Raw genomic sequence first — 6,353 nt, forward strand, 5'->3', positions numbered from 1 at the left:
AAAATAGTGTTGTGTAGCTAAAAGATTGAGGAATAACGTGGTGTATTTCAATGCTGAATAAAACAACCCCTGTTTCAGAAAAAAAATGTGTTGCATTACTTATTGAACTGCCCTCGTATATGAAATCTGGTAGAAGAATTCATTAGAAATAATAAATAATTTTTCCTTAACTAAAATATAAAGTAATTGACTAGATTACAGTATTTCCAATCACTCCTCCCGAACAGGCCTCGAAGACCTAAAGGTACCGACCGGCCGCCGTGTCATCCTCAATCACACGCGTCACTAGATGAGGATATGGAGGGGCCCGTGGTCAGCACACCGCTCTCCCGGCTGTACGTCAGTTTCCAAGACTGAAGCCGCTGCTTCTTAACCAAGTAGCTCCTCAGTTTGCCATACAAGGGCTGAGTGCACTCCGCTTGCCAACAGCACTCGGCGACCGGATGGTCACCCATCCAAGTGCTAGCCCAGCCCGACAGCGCTTAACTTCGGTGATCTGACGGGAACCGGTGTTACCACTGCGGTAAGGCCGTTGGCACAATATTTGCAATAGAGGAGCACGATATATCCTCCCCCTTGGCGAGGGTTAAAATACCAGATGTGGTCCACGGCGCGGGCCGACCCTCCGAGGGCTACTATTCGACTCTCCTCTGTCTCGCTAGCTCCAGAACGTTCCACGAAATTGAAGCAAGCAGCAGCAGCGGCGGCACCGGCCGATACAAACCGCCGGCTGCCGGGGACGTCGGCTTCGGCGGTGGAGGATGCGTGTCACTTCGGCGACCGCGCAAGCAACGGCGTCTCTACGTATACGCGAGTACCAGCAAGCAGAGCGATTCCACGCCAATGCCTGCACGATCTGCACTACGCGGTATGAAACGCGAATGAGGCGGCACTCAGAGTGCAACAAAGCATTCCACGAAAACAAATACTTGCGAACACCCAGAAACAAGAAATGTAGTCAGGAGGACTTGAGGACATTATAACAATGTAGGAAAAGACACATCAAGTTGCAGACAGGCACAATTAAAAGAACCTCACATACAGCTTTCAGCCACAGCCACAGCCTTCGTCATTGAGGGAGAGACACACACACGCGCCATTCACACGTACACAAAACCAAGCACACGTCACGCACACACGACCGCCAACTCCACCATTTCCAGCCACGCGTGATTAGCCGAGCGGTCTCAGGCGCTGCGGAGGTTAGAGTCCTCCCTCGGCCGTGGGGGTGTGTGTTTGTCCCTAGGATAATTTAGGTTAAGTAGTGTGTAAGCTTAGGGACGGATGACCTTAGCAGTTAAGACCCATAAGATTTCACACACATTTGAACTTTTTTTTTTCAACCATTTCCGGCCCGAGATGCTGTAGTTGGTGGTCGTGTACGCGTGAGGTGTGCTTGCTTTTGTGTGTATGCGAATGGTGCGGGTGTGTGTGTCTTTTATTGACGAAGGCTGTAGCCGAAAGCTGTATGTGAATGTCTTAATTGTGCCTGTCTGCACCTTGACGTGTCTTCTTTACAATAAATAGCAATGTGTCTTTCCCTGTATTTCTGTTATTCTTCCCTGGAGTTTCCATTATTTGAGAACATTATAACATAGACCGATGAGGAACTCCGCATAACCAAGAAGACCACATCCGCAAAAATATTCGGAGTTAAAATACCAACTCACTTGCTGGGCAATATCACACGCAAAAGTGACTGGCCACATACAGGTTGTCAATTATTGAACTTATTGAAAAAAACGTAAATTAGTTACAAACTTCGGCGTGCACACACTTTATTCAACATGTAAACGTCACTGCAGATATTCGGATTTAGGTTATAACATGTTCGATATGCCTGCCATCATTGGCGATGACGAGGCGCAGACAAATAGCGAAATTCTGCATGACCCGCTGAAGTGTCGATAATTGGTTGTTTTCAGCTCAGCAATGTTTTTGGGGTTATTGCTGCGCACCTTATCTATAATATAGTCTAACAAAAAGGATTTGCACGTGTTCAGATCCGGAGAATAGTGCGGCCAATCGAGGCCCATGCCAGTGGCCTCTGGGTACCCCAGAGCCAGAATGCGGTCCCCAAAGTGCTCCTCCAGGACATCAAACACTCTCCTGCTTCAATGGCGTCGACCTCTGTCTTGCGTGAACCACTTCTTGGCGAAATCAGGATCACTTTGGATAATGGGGATGAAATCATATTTCAAAACCTTCATGTACCGTTCGGTAGTCACCGTGCCATCAAGGAATATCGCACCGATTACTCTGTGAGTGGACATTGCACACCACACAATCACCCGTTGAGGATGAAGAGACTTCTCGATCGCGAAATGCGGATTCTCAGTCCCCGAAATGCCCCAGTTTTACTTGTTGACAATCCGAAACGGTTCAAATGGCTCTGAGCACTATCGGACTTAGCATCTGAGGTCATCAGTCCTCTAGAACTTAGAACTACTTAAACCTAACTAACCTAAGACCATCACACACATGCATGCCCGAGGCAGGATTCGAAACTGCGACCGTAGCATTTGCGCGGTTCCGCACTGAAGCGCCTACAACCGCTCGGCCACCGCGGCTGGCCTGAGAATCCCATCCAAATCCAAATGAGCCTCGTCACTAAACCAAACCATCCATACAGCGCATATTAATTCCCATCATGCCCCGCGGCAAATCGTGCCTTTTGAGCATCCTAGCCCGCATCTCGTGGTCGTGCGGTAGCGTTCTCGCTTCCCACGCCCGGGTTCCCGGGTTCGATTCCCGGCGGGGTCAGGGATTTTCTCTGCCTCGTGATGGCTGGGTGTTGTGTGCTGTCCTTAGGTTAGTTAGGTTTAAGTAGTTCTAAGTTCTAGGGGACTGATGACCGTAGCAGTTAAGTCCCATAGTGCTCAGAGCCATTTGAACCATTTTTTTGAGCATCCTAACGCAAACCGTTCACAAGTTATGACGATTTTGTTTCACATAGTTCAATAATTGTCACCCTGTAGAATAAGTGGGAAAAAGAAAATGCGAGACTAGAGTGGTAGCCACAACTCCACTCACTCAGACGGCCGCCACAAAATCAAAGACTGAGACCGCACAAACCAAGCAAGCTAGCAGACAGGGCACAGGAAAGCAAAGACACATCTCACAGAGCTAATAGATCCGAACAAGGAAAGATCAAAATCAAGAAAATAAAGACAGCAAACAATGTAGTCATAACTGCAACGAGAACAGAAGAGGAAAGTAGGAAGCTAAAGAAGTGACATGCGAGCTACCTAGGAAGCGGAGGCCGAAAGTGATACTGTTCAAATGGTTCAAATGGCTCTGAGCACTATGGGACTTAACATCTGTGGTCATCAGTCCCCTAGAACTTAGATCTACTTAAACCTAATTAACCTAAGGACATCACACACATCCATGCCCGAGGCAGGATTCGAACCTGCGACCGTAGCGGTCGCGCGGTAAGTGATACTGTACGTCGTCCCAGTTGTCATGCAGAAAGTGAATTAATTGAGTCAGTATATGAACGTAACTTGGACGGATGTACAAATAGGAAGCAACTCTAAGAAGTAACAAAAGTCAGATTTAAAATAGGTGCACGGGAGAAGTTAACAGGAAACTGAGTGCTGGAGGTAAACAGGAAAGAATATAAACTCGATTTCGATCAGCCACTGACTGACTGAGTTGCAGTCACCAAATGCTATACCTTCCACGACTAAGGGCAGATTACAAGGGAAACCAAACCGATACCAATATTCTCACATTGTGACCACCTGAAAAAGGACTGTATAAATAGAAAGCATGCTCCAGTGTGGTTTCCATGTGCAAAAACAGAGAAACCATGCACCAACGAGGTAAAGCCCTTGCGACGTGCCAAATGTTTTTGGAGCGGGAAATTCGAAGAACAAAATATGGATTCTGAACAATTGTCCCCCAGGAGCGTCACAGGAAACCACAGAGTAATTACAGACGCAACGAATATCATATCCACGGTCAAAGAAGATGAAACACGGCTCAGGAAGAAATTTATTAAGCCCGATCTCATTGAGCAAAAAGATTGTAATATTACCTGTCAGCTTTGTAAGGAACGGAAATCCCTGCCGTAAAGAAAGCGGGATGCAAAATGAGTGCTTGTCAAACATAATGGGTAGAACGAGGCGAAACATAGCGACACAAATAAAAAACGCGACTGACCATACAGACTAGGGCGATAATGAGATGAACAATAAAAAGGCCAATAATAAGAATAATAGGAAGAAGGGGTGGAGTCCCTTGAAGTGCCTCACGAGAAAGGAAATCAAGCAACGGACAGCTTGGCTAACTCTAGGCAAGAAAGTTTTAAAGATAACATAGGTCTCAAATTTTTTAAAAAAAGTTGAAAGTGTAATGATTACGGGATGTGACAGCACCAACAGCGGAGAGTAATAGCTCGCAACACCTAATAGAAGAAGATTATGAGAATACAAAGACCACAGGAGAAAAACAGATGGCAACAGGAATTACGAAAATGATGTAAATAGTGTCGGACATGACAAGAGAAATGGATTAAGTTTCTGCCAGGACCCGCTGCCCGATTACGGAACGCGCGAAAACACAATGAGACTAGCCAAAATGTAGAATATACATGTATTAACCATGGCAAAAATACATCTGATTGGGCACATTAATCCAAAAGGCAGTACCATAAATTTTCCTGTTGCGCAGGAAGCTGATCACATTCTGCTCAGCGTCAGCAACTTGTCTACAAGCATAGAGGAATTACAGACCCTACTTGACGTCGTCTTTAACAGGAGGCAAAAGACACTTGATATTGATCATCTGTACAAGCAAGTGGGGATGACACCTGGCAGAATTGTATATGATTACAGGTCAGAATGGCCCCGTAGCTATGTGCTCATTAGGTTCCTGTTACATTCGCGCACGAACAGTTCGCACTCCAACGGCAGTGGATCATAGACAAATTATTAGAATCGGCCATATAAATGCGATGTGCAGTGCCATTGTGATGAAAGAAGTAGGGAAAGCGTTAGAGGAGTTGGACCTGCACATTCTACGCATATAGCAGCCGTATTCCAGAAATGAGGCATTAGTCCACATACCAGTTACAACACAGATCAAAAAATTAGGCCGTCATCCAATGGCCGCCATTGTAGTGTCGTAAACCATAGAACAGTGACGAAGATACATCAACTGCATGACGAATATGCGGCGATAATGGAAATGACTGCCTCAGGAAAACTTTACCTAACTAATCAATTTTTTAGTATGGTCAGGAGATACAGCCACGTATAAAAAAAATTAAAAGCAGCAGCAATACTGCGTTGAAAGGACAATCACAATTTGTAACGGACGACAATGTGAAATCAACATTGTAGCATAGCAGGGTAAATGGTGGAATAGGACTGTGCCTTTAAGAAGTTATACAATCACTTGACCTTCATGTCATGCATAAGTCTCTCAAACCGTCTATATTCCAAAATCGTGCAGATGAGGAAATTGACATAGGTTGCAGTGAGCACAGTGCAGACTAGAAGGTCTGCAATAAGTGACCACTATAAGGATCAAATGGTAGCAAATATTTTGGGTTTTCCATGCAACCTTGCAACAAATAAGGTTCGATAACCAACTGTATTATCAATCTTGAGACGATCCGAAGTCACTGTGACGACAGACCAAGACATATCGGTGCAGCACCTACTTAACACTTTGTTGCTGAACAGTATGACGATGGAAGACACGAGGTACCACCAGTACCTTAGCCCTGAATTATTTGAGTACCATGTGAATAATAGCGCTGTAATCTCATTTTCCCAGGATGAAGTGAGGCTACCAATAATGAAGTTAAAGAAGAAGAAAGCACAAGGCCCTGATAGAATTATGAAAAAAGTGCTGCATCAGCAAGTAGACGGAATGGAACCATATGTAACAGTGTTACTAAACGACTGTCATTTGCAGGAACGGGTTCCAAGGATCTGGAAGATCTCGAGTATCGTTATACTAAAAAAAAAGAGAAACGAAATTTTACAGGCAGATGTGTTTGGTAAATGCTGTAGCAAAATTACAAGAAAAGCGTCCGTGTCGCCGCCTGAGGGCCCACGGACAGGTAATAGGCATAAGCCCCCTGCATTGTGATTTCAGAAAATGGAAATCCACCGACGATTCGACAAATCACGCAATGCGATTGCGAATACCTCAGACGACAAGTTCATTACAAGCATAACGATTGATATGGCTGGGACGCTTGGTGATTTACAGTGGCGTGCTCTGGTAAAAAGGCTGAAGGAGATGAACTGCTCCGGGAGTCTCTGTGACAGCCTACGATATTACAGCACAGACAGTCAGGTGTAATCGCAGCGTTCGGGAAAAAATTGTGAAAAACT

The 6,353-nt window shown here is 45.4% G+C and overlaps 1 pseudogene; it reads right to left on the reverse strand.

The window, feature by feature from the left end:
- Positions 1-420: 420 nt before the first annotated feature.
- Positions 421-537, reverse strand: LOC126095901 (5S ribosomal RNA; annotated as a pseudogene).
- Positions 538-6,353: the final 5,816 nt, after the last annotated feature.

The sequence above is a fragment of the Schistocerca cancellata genome, chromosome 8 (assembly GCF_023864275.1).
Source record: "Schistocerca cancellata isolate TAMUIC-IGC-003103 chromosome 8, iqSchCanc2.1, whole genome shotgun sequence".
Classification (NCBI taxonomy): Eukaryota; Metazoa; Arthropoda; class Insecta; order Orthoptera; family Acrididae; genus Schistocerca; species Schistocerca cancellata.